This window comes from Ambystoma mexicanum, chromosome 8 (genome assembly GCF_040938575.1).
Source record: "Ambystoma mexicanum isolate Mex_15411 chromosome 8, UKY_AmexF1_1, whole genome shotgun sequence".
NCBI classification, from domain to species: domain Eukaryota; kingdom Metazoa; phylum Chordata; class Amphibia; order Caudata; family Ambystomatidae; genus Ambystoma; species Ambystoma mexicanum.
In genome coordinates, this window is record NC_090929.1 from 49,484,334 (window position 1) to 49,505,307 (window position 20,974).

Sequence of the window (20,974 nt, forward strand, 5' to 3'; positions counted from 1 at the left end):
CATTTAGGCATGAAAATGCCTTGCATAATCTCCACCTGGGATCATCTTTTTGAAACTGCTTTCGGGTCAATTGTCACTGGACCAGGTGTATTTGCATGCATCACTTGTGTAGGCTCACCCTCTGACAACCCCTTGTCATGCCTGGACCAGGTGTTACTGCATGTGTCACTTGTGTAGGCTCACCCTCTGACAACCCCTTGTCATGCCTGTCTTGCCAAGCCTGTTTCTGGTGTCCAAAGATAAGTTCTAAGACACTCTTTGAATGTGAACGGTTGTTAGTGACATCCATCTCAAGCTCAGGCAATTTGCCATCTTTCTTTGGACCAGAAATGACTACATAGGGTCTACGCTGCCTAGTAGTTGCCACACGTACATTCTCCTTCTGCTCAGGATTATGCACAGGAGTCTTAGCTCCATTTGCACGAATGTAGAATGCTGTTCGTACAGTCAATGGAAGCAGTAACAGTATGAACACAATGCAAGTGTAGATGACACAAAGATATGTCACCCTACAACATTTACTTCTTGGACAACGTTAGCGTCCCTCTTCATGCGGTAATATTAAATTGCGACGGAGATTCCCCATCTTGATTACCTAAGGAAGGAAAAACTCAAACTTTAATACATCAGCATTGTGAACTGCTTTGGGAAGCTGCTGTCTTGACTCAACAACTCGTCCTCGGTCAGTTGTCTGCTTACTGGATGACAAAAACAATTTTCTCTGTATCTCTGGAACCAGTTTTTCACCAGCTGATCTGTAAATGCCTCTTTAGTATGAAGAAAACCGACCTCAGTAAGTCTAAACAAGCTGAATGATATAGATTATCTCCCAATCTATGCCTCGAATCTGCTTCAGCCCTGAAGACATGATGAACTTCTTTCAGCATGAACCAAAAGTCTTTTTTCTTTATCAGCAACCTCTCGATCTGTCCCTCGAAGGAAAGTTTCTACACCGACCTGTGATTTCGCTCAAAATAAATGCTCACTTGGATGATAATACCTACCAAGATCACATTCAGATGTCGCGCTTTGAAACACTAGTGTATAGGCGCGTTATAAATGCCATAACATATCATATCATATCATTTGCAATGTTTCTCGGATCCCTTAGAAAGGTGAGCACATCAGTGTGCCTTCCAACATGTTGCAGGTACTCCTCAATCAGACGAAAGAACACCACACTGACTAGTCTATGGGCTGCATCAGATGATAGGGGCATTTGTTCTCTCCTCAGGTAGTTGCAAGAATCGTTCAGTGATGAATATAAGCAATCTTCTTATAATTAGGCCATTCTTAGGATCTCGCAAGAAACCTGATATGCGAGTAGTTCTCCTCACCAGCGAAGGCAAAGAGCGCAACACCAACTCGAAATAAGTAAGAATGTGCCTAGAAAGGTCATCCCTGGGTGACACCATAGGTAAATCCAAACAGGAACTCAGTGTTAAATGAGTCTGGGTACTGTACTCTTTTCCAATTGCTGTATCCACAATCAGAATCTGGCATAATCCTCTTCTTATCAAGGCTTAAGCATGCCTCAGTCCAAAGTCAATAAGCTACTGTGGCTTTATGAATACAGATCTTCCCTTGACTCTACAACTGATATGCACAGAGTGTTCGAATTTGCTTTCCTTAACCCTTTTATAAATGGCTTAAAAGGAGTGTCCTGAACTAAGCCACAGTCCAATGAACTCTTTGTCTTTCTACTTGTCAGCTTCTGCTTCCTTCTTCCTCGTCATAGATCTCGTCTGCACGTGCTGTAGTGCTTCCTGATGCTTGTACTTGCTTGGTGTAAGGGTGCAGGCAGAGGAGTTTCTCCAGCAAAGATTTAAATGTCCCCAAGGAAAATCCAAGCATGCCTGACCTGCACTTTGACAGCAGATGGCGTGACATCTTCCCCAATGAATGGACTGTTAAAACGGGGTTCGTCCCACTTTTTCCTTACGTGGTTGCGGACTAGGACTGCATCTCCGGGGAATAATTGGGGAAAATGCAATTCTTGAGATTGGTTTGTTGAAGCATCTCCTTCTGTGTTCTGTACTGCCCTACACCCTTGTTGCAGCGGCTGTCCTGAAATGACAGAAATACTGGAAGTCATACAGTTCAAATAATCTCTCAATGAAGGCATTAGAGGTGTCCTCATTCGTCTCCCCGTCACTATTACGTGGGGTGTGACATGGTGGTCAGAACCCAGTTGGTTCCTTAAAGCATATAATGCCAGTGGTAGGCAATGCAACCACCCTTTCCTCAAGGTAAGCTTCAATTTGGCTATTCTTTCTTTAAGCAAGCCGTTGAGTCTCTCACAAATTCTGTTTCCCTGTGGATGATAAACCGAAGAAAACTTTTGCTTTATACCAAGCAACAAACTTATCTGCCCAAATGTCTGATTCACAAAATGAAGAGCATTATCTGACCTTATAACTTCACATACTCCCCATCTAGGAAATACTTCCTGCACTAAGAATTTTGCTGCACAGGTAGAATCTGGGTGTGTACATGGACCTGCTTCTATCCATCTCGAGATGGTACACACCAGTACAATCAGGTATCTATATCCATTACATACATGTATCATATCGACATAGTCAATATGCAAGTGCTGAAAAGGGACATTAGGCCTCGAAATGACTCACATAACTGTGCGCAGTGTATGCCCAGCAATGAATTGTTGACACACAATACAGTTCACTATAAAAAATGCAACATGCTCTATTAAATTTGGCACGAACCAATCCTCAGCAATAGTTGCAGCGAGATTCTCCCTTGTTGTGTGCGCAGGGTAAATAGCTGTTGCAGCGCCACCCTTAATAAGGCTATAAGCATCACTGGTCTACCAGTGCTGTCTTGTCGCCACAATGCTTCAGAGGGGTTTAAACAACACACTCTTAGCGTCCATAAATTATTTTCCTCTTGAGGTGCTTCCCCCTAGACCTCCATTAGCTGCATTTTAGACAAGCTATTGTATCCTTCAGATATAGTCAAACATGGCAGGATTCACTATTTTGCATTGAACTATTTTGATTGCTGGGTTTGATATGCAACATGTCAATGACTTTTGATTGTACAAGGGGCTTGGCTTGACCCTTGTATGACCACCTTGACCTCTGACACTGGCCTTCCCTATGGCCTCTTGGTCCTTGTAATTTCAATACCTTATTCTCTTTGTTCAGGAGAGGAGTACCAGCTAGAGATCTTTGACTGAGCGCCGGGGTCTCCCCGCCCTCGCTATCATTGCAGGAGGGTTTTATGTACGTCTAACATCTGTCACAGCACTCGCCAGCTGCGATTCCCGGTCTTATGTACCTTTTGTCAGAGGCTTTGTGGGTCTGGGTTGAAAAGGGCATGGGCAACTCCCTACTTGATGTCCTTTCAGGTCTTGCCACCTTTCTCCTCCATTTGAAATGCTGTCTTGGAATGGCTGCTTCCTCATGCGTTCGACCTTGCTCAGAGTGTGTTCTCATGCTCTGCCTTTTATCCCTCTGAGGAAAAGAAAGGACAGTCAGGTGTATTATGCACCCACCAGGGTTATCCAGACCCTGGTCTGCAAGAGAATAGAAAAGGTCAGCAGAGCAGTGGAAATGCAGGAAAATGCAGTCAAAGGTTAGAGAAATAAAAGACTTGTACAGGGAAGAAAGGGAATGAGGGTTAAAGATTGTGTGTGTGATAGTTTGCATGCCTCTAGGGTTATCCTGGAATGGATCAGGGAAGAGCAAATGTGAAAAAGCACACAAGCAGTTTCTAGTACTGACAGCAAAGTGTTGTACTGATTCAGTGAGTAGTTGTGTGATGGGCTGAGGTGTGATCCAGAGTTCCTGTAAAGAGGGGAGGCTTGTTTGCTTGTTTGGTGTTACCATAACCTGACAGACCCCCAGAGAGAGAAATCTGGGGCGGGATTGTCCAGCCGACTGTCAAGTGTGACACAGCACGGAGTAGACAGAGTGCAAGAGGGGATAAGGTGGACATGCAGGGGGAGAGAAATCAGGGGTGTGGGCTGTCACTCAAGGTGCCGTACGTGTGGCATTACCAATAGCACTACACATAGCCTACTGTAACGTAAGTACTCTGCATTTATACACACCCACCTTTCTTGTTGTAGCAAGTGTTATTGCAACTGTTTTTATATGCACAAGCCAATTTGGTGGCCTATGGATTGCATAGCTCTACATCTTTCACACCATGTTTCTATGCCTTTTCCTATGCTTCTTCCTTAGCCCACCTTTTTAGTACTAACGATGACCTATTACAATATTAACGATCATCACAGCTCCACACCCTGCATCAAGACTACTGTCTGACCAGTGATCTGCCTGATCCCTAGAACGCTCACTGTGGCTTACCTGCTCCAGTACTTAACATTGCATGTATACTATTAAGCCCCACACTGTTAGTTACTGGCTCCTATTAACAACAAGCCTCCTCTACATTATAGTGACCGACTACCTTCAGCTAGAGCCGATACACTGCATTCAAAACATGAATTCATCCTTGCCCGCGGAGATCAAACCAACAAAATTTCTCCTGCCTTTGAAACATAATTCACCTGATTCATATGTTAAACCAACCTTCTTCCTTCCAAACTTAAAACTAAGCTCTAGTAGCTATAACATTAACCAAACCAGGCCAACTAACTCAATAGGCATTCCTACCCCTAGCCAATGGATTAAGTTATTTGCAACTAAACCGACAGCAAATCAGTCTTGTCGCGGTTACTCCAGAAATTAAAGACTAGGCTCTAGACTTACCAGACATTCATTATCAATGGATAAACCTCAATAGAAACCATGTAGACCACTTTGCCCTAACAAATCTACATCTAATACAAGTTTGCCATTGCGACTACCTCAATCAACATCTAATACATTGCAGACCAAAAGACCTAATAAGAACTAAGAGAAGGAATCTACGACCTCATCCCAGGCCACTAACGCCTATATCAAAGGCGCGTTAATAAACGGTAGATCCATTATCGCGCATGCTACAGATACAGGTGATATTATCAATAAGGGAGAACTAGATTTCCTAGCTATATCTGAGACATGGCTCCATGCCGCAGCAGGACCATCCCCCCTTCTGGCCATCCCTGTCTCCTACACCATTGTAAGAGCGGATAGAGAAACAACATAAGGAGTCGGGGTTGCCTTTATCGCTAAGTCAAGCCTAGCACTTAGACTAACCAGCGCTCCCATGGTCAAGTCATGTGAACTCCTCACAGTTAAATTACCCACCTCTAAAGCCAGTACCTTAACCATCCACCTAATATACAGACCTCGTGGCCCCATTGGGTCCTTTGAGGAAGACTGTATCACTATACTTTCGGACAACACTAAACCCACCTCACAAATATTATTGTTTGGTGATTTTAATTTAGGATTCCTGGACCCCAAAGATTACTCAGCTAAAGTACTCGATGATTCGCTAACAGAATTAGACTTCACGCAAAGAGTCGTTCAACCTACCCATGAGAAAGGGAGAACACTAGATTGGGTGGCGGACCTCAATTGTGAAACCTCAATCACAGCCATCGAACCCCAGACCTGGACGGACCACTTTCTAATTTCCTTTACTACCTGTGCCAATCGACCAGCCATCAAATCCAACATGATCGCCCCATCCCTCCTTACTAGAAACAAACTAAATATCACTACTGACAAGTTGCTTCCTATCCTACTCCCTACCTTAAACTCATCTAAATCGCAAGACCCAGCAGAATTTTGTCGACTTATATAATACCACCATGACCGAAGCTTTAGACTCCATTGCCCGACTTAAACTGTGAAACAGTAAACTAAAAGCACACCTTAACACTTGGTTTACCCCACAGCTGAAAGCGCTAAGGCTAGAAAAAAGGAAAATGGAAGCCAAATGGAAAAATCTTCCATCAAAAGAAAATAAAGATAAGGTGAATGAAATATCCTCGAACTATAAAGCAGAGATTATCTGAACCAAACAAGAAACTTATAATGAAAGGATTCACAATGCCAGCTCTAGCACAAAGGAACTGTTTGTAATCCTGAGGGAATTGGAATCACCTATTGTCCCTGACGATTCGTGCCCAAAAAACAAAGAATGGTGCACGGACATCCAAAACATCCAAAATATTATTTCCAACAAAATTGTCACCCTCCAAAATAAAATAGCAGCCAAAAGACCTCGCAGAGACTTAAAAAAAACCTTCCCTAAATAAACTCCAGGAATTCAAATTTGCCCAAGTCACTACTGTAGAAGTTGAAAAGATAATTGCTTCCCTCAAACCTAAGATATGCCAAGGCGACCTATGCCCGGCCCAAAAAATTAAAGAAGCCGCTAGAGACCTTGCCCCATTCATCACCAAATTAATAAATGCTTAATTTAGGACTTGCCAGGTACCTACAAACCTCAAGGATGCATGGGTTCTGCCCTTACTTAAGAAAGCGACAGTTGACCTAACCATCCCAACTAATTATAGGCCCATAACAACTGTTGCTTTTTTACTTAGTTTAGTTTAGTTTATTTATTTGTACCGCGCACCGAACCCTGGGGTAGCTGGGCGCCGGAGACTTAAAAACAGTTACAGCATGGCAAAAATATACAGTACAGATTGTGAAAAAAACAACAACGGCTTAGTAGACCGGGTTACAGGTGGTCAACAAAGGCAAGCAGAGAGAAAGTGCATTAAACGGCATTTTTGTTGGAAAGCCATGTTTTTGTTTTGGCTCTAAAAGTCCAAAATGAGGGTTCTGCTCTAAGGTATGGTGGCAAAGCATTCCATAGTTTGGCAGCTAGGACCGGGAAGCTGGCGCCGCCTGCTTTTTTTAGGGAGAATTTGGGAACAGAGAGGCAGTGTGCGTATGGAGTTCTAGTTGGTCTAGTTGAGGTGTGATTGTGGAACTTGTCTGCCAGGTATCAGGTATTTGGGTGCGTCGTTAGAGCGGCATTTATGGACGATGACGAGGGATCTGAGGGAGATTCTGTCTCGTACTGGGAGCCAGTGAGCATCTTGTCTGAAGCTGGAGATGTGGGCGTTTCGTGGGATACTGAGGGCTGCTCTGATGGCATTATTTTGAAGTACCTGTAGTTTGTTCAGGTTGTGTTCTGATGAGCCAAGAAAGAGGGTGTTGCAGTAGTCAATTTTTGAGAGCACTAACGCTCTGGCTAGTGTAATGCAGCTAGAAGGTGATAGGAAAGGTTTGCAGGCGTTGATGAGCTTATTGGTGTAAGCGGTTGAAGAGGCAGTTGCGTTCACCTGTCTTTTGAGCGAGAGAGTAGAGTCTAGATAAACCCCAAGGGTTTTAATTTCTTTGGCTACTGTGATTAGGTTACCATCTATGTTGAAGGACGCGTAACGGGGGTCTAGTTTGTTTAGCCGGGGTTGGGAGCCGACAATGAGGAGCTCAGTTTTCTCATCGTTGAGGCATAGGCCGTGCTCTGCCATCCAGGCTTGGATCTCTAAATAAAGGTTGTTGATTTTGGTGGAGTCCTCGTCGTAGCACCCTGATAGGGTGATGAGAACCTGGGTATCGTCAGCATAGTTTGTGTAAGTGACACCTAGATTATCTAGGCGGTCAAACAATAGCTTTGTGAAGATATTGTATAGGGTCGGCGAGACGCACGAGCCTTGAGGAACGCCGCAGGTGATGGGGACAGGGAGTGCTGATGCCCCTGGGGAGAAGACTCGGGTGGTTCGGTTGGTTAGGAAGGACTGGATCCAGGCAGTCGCCTGGTTAGAGAAGGCCGCTGAGGTCATCAGATGTTCTGTGAGGATCTGATGGTCGACGAGGTCGAAGGCAGCTGATAGATCTAGCAGTAGGAGAATGGCTAGATTACCCTTGTCCTTTGCCTCGTCCATCTGGATTTTTAGGTCCAGTAGGGCTGACTCTGTTCCATGCCTTGGCCTGAAGCCGGATTGTCTGAGACCCAGGAGGTTGTTGTCTTCCAGGTGCTTCTGTATTTGCAGGTAGGCCACTCTGTCTAGGATCTTTAGGATGTAGGGAACGGTGGTGATTGGCCTGTAATTAGTTGGGTTATTGGGGTCTAGATTAGGTTTTTTTAGAAGTGGCATGACCCAGGCCTCCTTGAGGCTACTGGGCACTGAGCTTGATTTGAAGGATGCATTGATGAGGGCTGTTATGAAGGGGGCCAGAGTGTTGGCGCCTTCTTGGATGATGGGAGCTGGGCATGAGTCCCCTTGGCATCTAGAGGGCTTGAGGCCCTTAATGATGCTTTCCACTTCTTTAGTGGAAACTGGTGAGAAGGAGAAGGGGGGGCAAGTAGGTGTTTTGGGGGTGGTGGGCGGAGGGTGGTTTGTTTTTTTGGATAGGCTGAGCTTTTTCTGTTCGATTTTGGATTGTAACATGGTGATTTTGTCTGCAAGGGCTTTTTGAATCCTCTCACACCAGTCTGCATCTTTCACGCAGGTTTCAGCCAGAGTGGGGGGGGATTCGAGTTCCCTAAGGATATTGAAGAGCTCTTTTGTTTTGGATTTGGCGTTCTCAATTCTGTTATCATATGTCTCTTTTTTGGCCTTAAGGATAGCAGTTTTGTAGGTGGTGGCTGCTATCGAGAGTTGAGTTTTGTTGGAGAGGTTGGGCATTTTTCTCCAGGTGGCTTCTGCGGCTCGTTTGGAGTTTCGGAGGATTTTTAGCTCTGGTGTGAACCATTTGTTCATATGAGCTGCCGGTTTGGCTTTGGTGAGTTTGAGTGGGGCGATGGTGTCTATTGCTGATTCTAACGTTTTGTTGTAGAGGTCAGCGAGTTTCTCTGCATCTAGGTTGGCGTAGTTTGTAGGGGTACAGATATTGTCTATAAGTGGGCAGAGGTTTTGTAAAGTAATGTTGCGGTTGTTTCTGGTGAGGGTTTGGGGGATGGTAGGGGTTGGAGAGTTTGGTTGTGAATTCCCTTGTATGGAGAAGGAGATGGCGTGGTGGTCAGACCAAGCAGTTTGCTCGTTTTTTGTAATGGTCGTAGAGCAGTTGAGATCCGCTAGCCAGTCCAGGGTCCTGCCTTTGTTGTGGGTAGGGTCTGTGATTCTGAGCTTGAACCCTAGTTGGGAGATGGTGCTTTCCAGGGAGAGTGCATTGGTATCGTTTGGGTCGCCGAGACCGAGGTTGAGGTCGCCAAGAAGGATAATTTGAGATCCTGTTTTGGTGTTGGTGGTCAGGAGGTCAGATATCTCTTCCTCAAATGTGGTGATGGGGCCTGGAGGTCTGTAAAGGAGGTGTAAAAGTATGGTTTGTGTGGCAGAGAGTTGGAGCTTAGCTGACAGAAGTTCTGCAGATCGGAAGCTAGGCGGCGGGATTAATCTAAGTCCAAGGGATGTTTTAGCGATGAAGGCTACTCCTCCTCCTTTGCCTGTGTCCCGGTCTTTCCTTAGTATTGAATAACCTTCTGGGATGGCGAGGGATAAGGCTGGGCCTGCTGCTTGGTGCAGCCAAGTTTCCGTGATAGCCAGGAAGTGTAGATTGTTGACAGAGATGAAGTCTGCGATATCTAGCGCATGGGCGACCAGGGAGCGGGCATTGACAAGGGCGCCCTTGATTAGTGGTTGTTCAGATGTACTCAAGAGGGCTGATTGGGTGATGTTCAAAGTTTGAGCGGAGTTTGCTTGAATGTGTGCGGGATGAAAGGAGTGTTTTTTGGCGAGTGTTTTGGGGGTTATGAACCGAGAGCCGAGTCTCAGGTTTCTGTCTTTTAATGTGCATGGGTTCCAAGGAGTGGGTGGAGCAGCAAATCGGCGGATCCATTCTATAGGACTGAGGGCGTCGGGCTTGTCAGTATGTTGGGCCTCCAAAAAGCCCATAGTAAGTTGGGTTGGGAGTGATTGCGGAAGGGGTTTGTGGTGGGTAGTGTTGTTGTGGTGGAGCAGGGCGAGTGTAGCTGTTAGGGTGAGCGAGGCTAAGTAGAAGTTTGCCATGGGTGGTCAGAGTAAGACCCGGGTGTAGTTGGCCGAGGTTGACTAGGTGGTAGTAATAGAGTAGTTTGAGGTGAGGTGGGAGCCGACTGGGTCGGGATAGGCAGGAGGGCAGGTAGTCAGGTCAGAGTCGGTACAGAGGGCACGGTGGTCAATGGACTAGGCACAGAGGCTAGCAGATAGGCACATTCTAAACTGAGGCGTATAGGAAAAGTACATGTTAAATGTATGCACCAGGGCACAATATAGCAGACTAGATGGTCTGTAGGCGACCAAAAGGCACAATATAGCAGACTAGATGGTCTGTAGGCGACCAAAAGGCACAATATAGCAGACTAGATGGTCTGTAGGCGACCAAAAGGCACAATATAGCAGACTAGATGGTCTGTAGGCGACCAAAAGGCACAATATAGCAGGCTAGATGGTCTGTAGGCGACCAAAAGGCACAATATAGCAGGCTAGATGGTCTGTAGGCGACCAAAAGGCACAATATAGCAGACTAGATGGTCTGTAGGCGACCAAAAGGCACAATATAGCAGACTAGATGGTCTGTAGGCGACCAAAAGGCACAATATAGCAGACTAGATGGTCTGTAGGCGACTTAAAATAATTGACAAAGCTGCATACTTTCAGATCCAGCGATACCTAGAGACCAATAATCTGAGACTTAGACAATCGGCCTTTAGGCCTCTCCATGGAACTGAAACTGCTCTGATAGATCTGAAAATGCACATAGATCAACTGAAAGAAAATAGGCAATTTGCTCTATTCCTCCTTTTAGAGCTCTCAGCCGCTTTTGATTTGGTGGACCATAATATACTATGCGAACACCTCTCATCAGCAGCAAAGTTCTCTCAAGAGGCCGCAGACTGGATTAAATCCTTTCTAAGTAACAGATCAATGAGAGTCATCCCTCCTTCTGTTGCTGCGGACGCAGCCCCTATTACATGCAGAGTGCCGCAAGGCTCGTGCGTCTCTCCAGCAATGTATAATGCATTTACTAAGCTACTTTTTCAACAAACTGGAACATTTGGGTGTCATCTACTCGAACTACGCAGATAACACCCAGATACTTATACCTCTCTCTGGCAACTGACACAGAGCATGCCTTACTAAACACAATCTATCTTATCATCCAGGCATGGATGGCAGTCCACAGCCTCTGCCTGAATGACAAGGCTGAAATCCTGATCCTCGGTGCCCCTACAAACGTTAATAAACTGGATTCCCAGTACTCTTCATTCAACATAGACGGCATTATCATCAAAACCGCTAAGGAGACGTAAACTCTAGGTTTTTACCTAGATTCCACAGTGAACCTGCGCAAACAGGTTAACGTGACGGCCTCTGCTACCTCTTACATATGTAAGCTTATGCATGCTTGCAAACCGCACCTATCGACAAATAGCTGCATGATACTAGCAAGAGCTTTCATCTTGTCTAAACTTGATTATTGCAACACACTCTATGCAAGAGCGAACAAACACATCTTAAACAAACTCCAAATACTACAAAATAATGCTCTCAGAAGAGCCTTGAGCATCCCAAGGAGAGATCATATCTAGAAACTAGTAGGAAGCACAAATGGCTCTCCATTAAGGACAGGATTCATTTAAAAATAGTCTCCAGTACGCATAAATACCTTACCAATGCTGCCCCAAAGTACCTAAGAGAGAAAATCATTAAAAAACCTCATCTCGACCTACTAGGTCCAACAACTCCTTTTACATTACAGTTCCACGGTTCAACCTGTAAAGAGCAGGAGTGCAAGCTGCCAAAGCCTGGAATGCCCTCCCCCTTCATCTGCGCACCAATCAGACCTTCCAAAGTTTCAGGACCAACACCAAAAAGTGACTAGCCATGAATGGCTTTGTACACCCGAGTGTTTAGAGTATCCTGAGGTCTCAATCCCTTTTTTTCCCCTGATAATGCACTTGTTTCATACAGTAGTACACCTCGCACTACATGCCTGACCTTTGTACATTATTTGCAAATGCTTTATGTCTACTTTGCTTGACCTGTCAATGTTTATAGCCTACATTTGTTTTACAATGACTAGATTGTACGTATCCAGTTCGCCTCTAAGCTGTCTTGTAATGCGCCCAGGTAGCCTAGGTTGAGGCGCGCTTTATACACACGTGGAGGCTACACATTGAAGCAAGGTTGGAGTGGGGGTGAAGAGTATTCTAATATATTGTCTGAGTGTGCAGTCACTACACACGTCCAGGTTCCTGCACAGGGGGCTGTGTGTGTTAAAGGAACGTCACCACATACGATGATGGCATTGCTGTCGCTTGCACGGCGCCCCGTGCCACTGTAAAGCCACTCAAGGCACTGAGGGCCCCAAACGGGGTGCCCCTGAGGCTGTAAACCGATAATGCAGGCATAGTGCACCCAAAGGTCTCCATGGGCAACCCCTTTGCCCAGAACGGGCACACACTGCCAGTTCTGCAGTAGACAGTAGAGAAAGGTGGGTGACCTTAAAGTCACTTCCATGTTAGGGTGGTGTGCAGCATGCATGGCAGACTGGCATCCTCTAGACATTGGCAGCAGCCTGCATCTGGTGCCGGATCTCGGATCCGCCGAGAGCCGGACCAATGACCAGCACTGCCAGCAGGGGTGTCAGTTGGGGCAGCTATGAGGGAGTTGCCTTCTCTTCTTGGCAGTGTGTGCAGGTGAGGTACACGCGGCCGCTGCAGTGCACGTGATGTGGGGCCACGCGCTTAGACCAGCTGTGGTGTTAACTTGCAGTGTAATCAAACAGAACACAATGAGCTTGATAGGAGTAGGTTGTTAATGAGATGGAAAGGATGAGATTGCCCCCCAACCCATGCCACCTGGTGCGAGGATGTTAGTGCTGAATCGATGCCCCCATCTGCCTCCCCCTGATAACTCGAGCTCCGTCAGAAGGGAGTTGAGTCGGGGTTTGGAGAGAGGCCTCGAGGGGAGGATTAGGGTCTCTGAGGCAAAAAGCCGACTCTGCGTTCCCATCTACTAATCCCCCAACCGCCCACTAGGAGGGGACATGGTAGCAGCTGACCTCACTGTCTTAGCCACAGAGAGAAGTGACGGGTGACCTCATTGCTGGGCTTGTGAAAGCCGTGCAGGCTGACCTCATTGTCTTGGCCACAGAGAGAAGTGACATGTGACCTCATTGCTGGGCTTGTGAACGTCGTGCAGGGGGCCCTCACTGTCTTGGCCACAGAGAGAAGTGACATGTGACCTCATTGCTGGGCTTGTGAAAGTCGTGAAGGGGGACCTCACTGCGTGCGAAAGATGTGCAGAGACTGGCTTACCACCTCTGTGTGAGCAGGCTGACAACACTGTGTTTGCATGTGCCAGACAGGAAGAGTGTCCTGCACATCCCAAAAGCCCTCTGCTGACCCCAACAACCCTGCCAACTACTGGCCTGTCTCCCTTCTCCAGCAGGACTTCATTAGTGCATGTACACAGGGCTCTTAATATAACCTGTCTTTAGTACTCACCAAGAGAGTTCATTGCGATCCTCCCTTTGCCCATAAGTACAAAAAACACAAATGTAGAAGTCATGTGCATTTTATTGTTTAAGAAAATGCAGGCATTAACTTCAAATTAAAGCATTTTTATTTATACAGTGTTATCATTTCCACCCTTGACACTGTTGAGCGTGCCCCCCTGTTAGGAAGAATTCTCCAAATGTGCTCATTTCCCTTACCTTTTGAGACCCCCAGCAACTTTGCTGGATTTCTAGGATTTGATTTTTTACCTAGGAAGAGTGTGAGCTATTTTCCCACTCTTCCATGTATTTTGTGTGTGTTTTACTTTTGTGTTCTTTGGTTATAGAGTTTTTAAAACAACTCCATAGGCATCATCGTTTTCTGTGTGTCAAACTGCACCTTGAGTGCGGTGGCACAGGGTTGTCTTTCAGACTTCCCAAAGGTTTAACTACCTTCTCTGGGACTGACTACTGTCTCCCAGAGCATGTAAAGTTAAATTGACTTTACTAGTCTCTTTAAATTTACTGACCCAGCACACCCTGCAGAGTGCTGGAGGGGTTGCTTAGCTTCCCCGGAGTCAAAACACTCATGTAAAAGTAAAATGTTACCCTTTCCTACTTGAAATGGCTGGTGGGAGTGGTTTAGATCAAACTACCATGATTTTTCCCGACCGCTAACAACAGTAGCTAAAAATCGGGTCAGCATTGTTTTTCAATATGGCGCCCAAGACCTATCTGTAAAAACAGACTCCGGTCATCTTTTTTCGTCATTTATTTTAGGAAAGGTCCTGCTTGTGTTTGTCTCTGCACGCCAAACCAGGTTTGGTCCCTTTGTTTGTTGGTCTTTGCAAGGCTTTCAGTGCTGAAGCCCTCCTCTGGCGCCTGAGTGTCTGCGGTGGACAGGATGTGAGGGAGGTGCCCGAAACTCCCTGTGCTTAGTCTCCTCTGAATGCACTCTGGCGTGATTGGCCGGCTGGCTGTCCGGCCATGACAGCCACCCTGCTGAGTGAGTGACAGCCAGGCTGGAATGAATGGGGGAAAACTGTTTAAAAGCAGGCCTCTGGGACTTGGAAAGCAGAGTCGACCACTGGAACGAAATAACCAAAGAGGAGAGGAAGGAAGAGGACTGCTGCAACTCCTGGTGACTGGTGAAGCCCTGCTGCAGGTCAGACTGCCTGAAACTCCAATCAACAGAGAAGCCCTTCAAGGTTAACTTATTCCCTTGCGTTTGGTGGGAACAACCAACTCGCAAGCCACCTGGACACCATCCCCACCTGGTTGAATTTTCATCAGAGTGTCGTTGAAAACCAGATAGCCAGAGGGAAGGACACCCGTTTGTGGACTTTAAGGCACTCACACCTTAAACCAACATCTTGCTACAGCTTTTGGCCTCATACCTGGGCAGTGCAGAAACCTCCCGCCTCCTCCTTCTTGTCCCCACGACTGAATCTCAGGAACAGCGAGATCTGCAAAAACTGCCAGGAACAACTGCCTCAGCTACAGCTTTCTTCATTGACAAGGTACTGTGCAAACGCGGTCCGGAAAGCTTTTCGGCCATCGAGAAAGTGCGTGAAACTTTCCTCAACTACGAAGGTTTGTCCTTCTCTTAACATTCGTCAAACTTTTCGCCTAGCCAAATTCTTCTAATCTCTGTGGCAAAGACTTAACTGTTACTTACCAGAACTGTGCTATCCTATACAAAAGACTCTAACCATTGACTTTGGCCAAGGCCTATTGAGAAGAATTGCTGGTTGTATTTAACTGAAACCCTTTACCCTGCCTATGAATGTATTTGTGCTGTCTATTCTTATAACCTTGTCTTTTTACCCCTTTATTAAGTATCTGAAGTGCCATTTTGCACCCACTTCATTTTGGAGCTAAACTTGTTCATTTACTTACTGGTTGTATTTTTGTGGTTTATTAGTGTGTGATATTGAGCTGCTTAGGCTAGTGTAATGTTTTCTGAGTAAATAAATGTATATTCTTTTACCAAGAAACCTTGAGTAAGTGTACATTTGAATCACTGTATTGGTTGGTCCTTTGTGTAACTTGCTCTATTGCTCACTTAAACTCTTGAGCTCAGCCATCGCTACCACTTTACTGTGTCGTACTGGCGTGTACCAAATTGTGCTTACACTTGTAGTCTTAATTGCCTGTAGTGTTCCCCAAGGGTACTGCTGGTAATTCTGCCTAACACCCCTCCTGCAAACGCTCACAACGGCAGGCATCCAAGTTTCTGCCCTTGCCTGGGTCTCCCCGCCCTCGCTATCAGTGCTGGAGGGTTTTATGTACCTCTGACATCTCATTTAACACAAGTATCTCCATAGCACTCTCCCTATGGGAGTCCCCCACAGCTTTGTTCTGGACCCCTACTCTCTATCCTCTACCCCCTTCTTCTCAAAGCCCATCTTATGCTTCACTTACTTCGTCAGCATTTCACCCGCAACCCTCACAACTTCCCCCTGCTATCCCACTGTGCACACATTTCCCACTCTCGCTACAAACGCCACTGGATTGCACTTCTATGTCTTGTGTGCTTACCCCACACTTCTCTCTCCCACCCTCCATCCTCCTCGCACCTACATCCTTCCTCCCTGGACGTCCTTCACCAAGGCTGACAGTCTTGGATCCACTTCAGAAGCGAATGCAAGCTCTACCAATGCACCCCGCCCACTGCCTCGGCGGTGAGGCAGCCTAGAATGAACAAGATAAAGGACAATAATTCTACTACCCCACCACCCCACCACTCCTACATCACCCCACCACCCAACACCACAGCACTCCATCACCCCACCACTCCACATCTCCACCATCTCACCACCTCACCACCTCACCAACACATCACCCCACCACCAAAGCACTCCATCCATCACCCCACCACAACTCCATCACCCCACCCCACACACTTCACCACTCCACAACCTCACCCTACCCCACCACCAAAGTACTCCATCACCCCATCACAGCACTCCATCACCTCACCAAACCACCACCTACTCACCAGCACACCACTCCACCACCACAGCACTCCATCACCACACCACCCCACCTCTCCACCACCTCACCACCCCACAAACTCACCACCCCACCACCTCAGCACTCCATCACTCCCCACCACCTCACCACCCCACAACCTCACCACCCCACCACCTCACCCCACCACCAAAGTACTCCATCACCCCACCAGAGCACTGCATCACCTCCCTCTAGCACTCCATCACCCCACCATCACACCTCTCCACCACCTCACAACCACCACCAAAGCACTCCATCCATCACCCACCACAGCACTCCAATACCCCACCACACACACCTCCCCACCACCCTACCACCTCATCCCACCCCACCACCAAAGTACTCCATCACCCCACCAGAGAACTCCATCACCTCACCAACCCACCACCGACTCACCAGCACACCACTCCACCACCACAGCACTCCATCACCATACCACCCCACCACCTCAGCACTCCATCACCCCCCACCACCTCACCAGCCCACAACCTCACCACCCTACCACCTCAGCACCCCATCACCCCACTACCCCACCTCTCCACCACCTCACCACCCCACCACCACCCCACCACCAAAGCACTCCATCACCCCACCACAGCACTCCATCACCCCACCCCACACACCTCTCCACCACCACACCACCTCATCCCACCCAACCTCTCCACCACCCCACCATCTCACCACCCCACAACCTCACCACGCCACCATCTCAGCACTCCATCACCCCACGACCCACCTCTCCACAACCCCACCACCTCACCACCCCACCACCAAAGCACTCCATCACTCCATCACAGCACTCCATCACCCCACCCCTCCACCACCTCACCCTCACCCCACCACCAAAGCACACGATGAACCCACCACAGCACTCCATCACCCCACCAGCCCACCACCACCTCACCACCACCCCGCCCCACCACCACAGCACTGCATCACCACCCCACCCCACCTCTCCACCACCCCACCACCTCACCCCCACCCCACCACCAAAGCTCTCCATCACCCCACCAACCCACCACCACCTCACCACCACCCCACCACCATATCACTCCATTACCACACCACCCCACCTCTCCACCACACCACCACCACAACACCACCCCACCCCATTACCCAACCTCTGCACCACACCACCATCCCCCACCACCCCACCACCAAAGCACTCCATCACCCCCACAGCACTCCATCACCCCACCAACCCACCACCACCTCACCACCACATCACCCCACCATCACAGCACTCCATCACCTCCCCACCCCACCTCTCCACCAACCCACCACCTCACACCCACCCCACCACAGCACTCCATCACCCCACCAACCCACCACCACTCCACCACCACATCACTACATTACCAAACCACTCCACCTCTCCACCACCACACCACCAAAGCACTCCATTACCCCACCACAACACTCCATCACCCCACTATCCCACCTCTCCACCACCCCACCACCTCACCACCAACTAACCACAGCACTCCAGCATCACATCACCCACCCCCACCCTCCACCACCCCACCACTTCACATCTCACTACCATCCCATCCTACCACCAAATCACTCCATCCCCCACCACCCCACATCTCCACCACTTCACCACCTCACTACCACGTCATCACCCCACCACAGCACTCCATCACCCCACCCCACCTCTCCACCACCCCACCACCTCACCCCCACCACCAAAGCCCTCCACCACCCAACCACAGCACTCCATCACCAGACTACCCCACCTCTCCACGGCCCCACTTCTCCACCACTCCACCACTCCACCACCACCCCACCACACCACCAAAGCACTGCATCACCCCACCACCCCACTTCACTACCACCCCACCACCCCACCTCTCGACCACTCCACCAGACCAGCCCACCATCCGGCCAAGCACTCGATCACACAACCACCCACCCACCCCACCACGCCACCCCCACCACCTAAACACCCCACCACCACCCACCACCCCACCACGCCATCACTACACCAGTACATCTCCACACCACTCCACCACCCACCTTTCCACACCTCACCACTCCACCACCCCACAACTACACCACCCCATCACACCACCACCCCACCACTCTATCACACCACCACTCCTCCACCCCCCAACGCTCTCCTCTCTGCGTGTGTGTGCAGTGAGCCCAAATACTCCTGTAACCTTCTCCTGGGCCTCCCAATCACCCATCTCTCTTCAGCTTGTGCAGACTGGCTCTTAAATGTATCCAGGGGCTCGCCTGCATCACCTGACCACCACTGTTTCCTGCTACTACCCCACACCTTCACTTCTAAGCACTACCCCGCCTCTCTGCCCCTGCACAGCGAATGCTGCCACTCACCTGCGCTCCTTCACACCCCTTGCTCTGCACCAATGCACGCATCATCACCACGATTCTATCAATCATTGCATTTCCAATAGCCCGTCTCGCCACTCCCACCCGAGCTGCTCTCGCCCCCATCTAATACCTGCTCTACTGTGTAATTACTGCCCATAATGCTACCATATTTGTTTGTTCTGTCCCCAACAGATGTTACACTGTCACACCCCACAGCACCGGCCACACATTGGACTTCAGTCTGTCCTGAACACTCCGCTGGAAAACACTCGTTCCTAGGAGTGCTCTGACCTCTGTTGTGACCTCTGCTCTGACCTCTGTTGTGTCCTACTGTTATGAGTTTTTCATCTAAGCACCAGGCCTGGTCAGTAAATTCAATACAATACAACATATGCCCCTCTTCATGCTTCTGACGGGTGTGCAGAGTGACATCCCTGTTACCGTGGGCTGCCCCTTTAATGCAGGCCCACATTTGAAGAGACGTCACACGGGAAGTGACGTCCCGGCACAAGAGAAGTTGGAGGGTGGAGTTAGTTACTGTGTGGATTCGAAATAAAGAACGCGTACTAAATCCGCTGGCTCCTGTGTTCCTTTGAAACCGCATCCGCGCTTAACAACTGGCAATGAGGATTGTCCCAGCCAGCGGTCCTCCTTCATGGCGCATGGGTGATCCTACCACATGGCCGCCGCACCAGGAAGGTGATCCCATCGTCCCATGGTCCTCCTTGCGCGCACGGGTGATCCCACCATGCGGCGCCTCCAGCCCGCAGCTATCCCGCTGCTCGAGGGCCCTCCTCTGCCACTCCGGCATTCGTGCACGCAGCCAGCGCACGAGACGACGCAGCAATCCCGCTGCACAGGTCCTCCTCCATCCCTCCGGCAGTCCCGTTGCTCCACCACAGCACTACACGACACGGCGATCCCGCCGCCGAGGAGATCTCCCTCACAGCCTCCACGTTCCTGGCACCGGAGACCACGCAGCCTGCCGCGGCCCCCCCAATTCCTTAAAGGGGGCCGCCAAAAAAAAAAAGAAAAAAAACACAAACATCTGCAGAAAGGCGTGCCTTTCAGTCAAGAAGCCCAACCCACACAGCCAGGCTAGCAGCACTGTCAAGGCTGCACAGCCACCCACAGGTGGGTCGCCCCCACATCGTCACCCAGAGACTGTATGACCATGCAGTCCCGCCAAAACTCTGCAGAGCCCGCCAGTACCCAGCACACAAGCGGTACATCTTTCACAGCCCACCAGACACCCACCCAAGCCCACCATGAGCACGTCAGCCGACCAAGCAGGCCAAAGTGCGCCACCGGCTGCGCCAGCCACGTGATCAACTGCCACAGCATGGCACATGCCTCCCCCGTTCGCCATGACACCTCAGGCCAACAAAGGGGCAAGATGGGTGGAATGGCTAGAGGATTTTAACAATTTCATAGACACCGCTGGAGAAGAAACCTCCCGACGCCTGCGCAGCATGTTTATCAATACGGCAGGGACTGAGATAAAAGATTAATCAGGACCATTCCTCCATCAGAACTAACTGGCTCCGCAAGCTTAATAACAGCTTTAAACAAACGGCTTGTCATCGCCCCCAACAGAGATTATGAAAGGTACATTTTTAACCAGTGCACACAACGCATTGAAGAAACAGTCGATGAGTTCATCACAAGACTCAGGATAAAGGGCGCCCATTGCCAGTTTGATGCGTTTTCACTGGGTGAAGCCATCCGGTTAAGGGTAATTGAGGGATGTGTCTCGCCAGCATTAAAAAAGCAGCTACTTAAAAAGCCCATCACCATTGAGGAGGTGAGTGAGATGGCACAAATACTCGAAAGGGTGGACAAGCAAGCCACGCACATGTCCAGCATGGCAGCCACCAATCAAGACAAGAGCGACATCATTGCTGCAATCCAGACGGGCAACAGCAAGAGCAGCGAAAGGAACAGCGGGTCAAGTACGCAGCGACCCCAAAAATGCAGAGGAAGTGCTACAGATGCAGAATGACGTTCCCACATGCGGGCTCATGCCCTGCCCTCACACAAAAGTGCGGAAAATGTGTCAGGGAGGGACACTTCCAAATTGTATGCAGAGAAGGAAGGCCTTTTCCCACGCCCCACAAGACCAGCACCCCTTCATACAGGCCACTCCAACGGCCCACGCCGAATCCGCCATACCAAACCCGCCCATACCAACAGGGGCCACGAAGATACGTGAGAGTGGTGGAGGAAGTATATCCCGAAGAGGACTATCCACAGTACGAAAC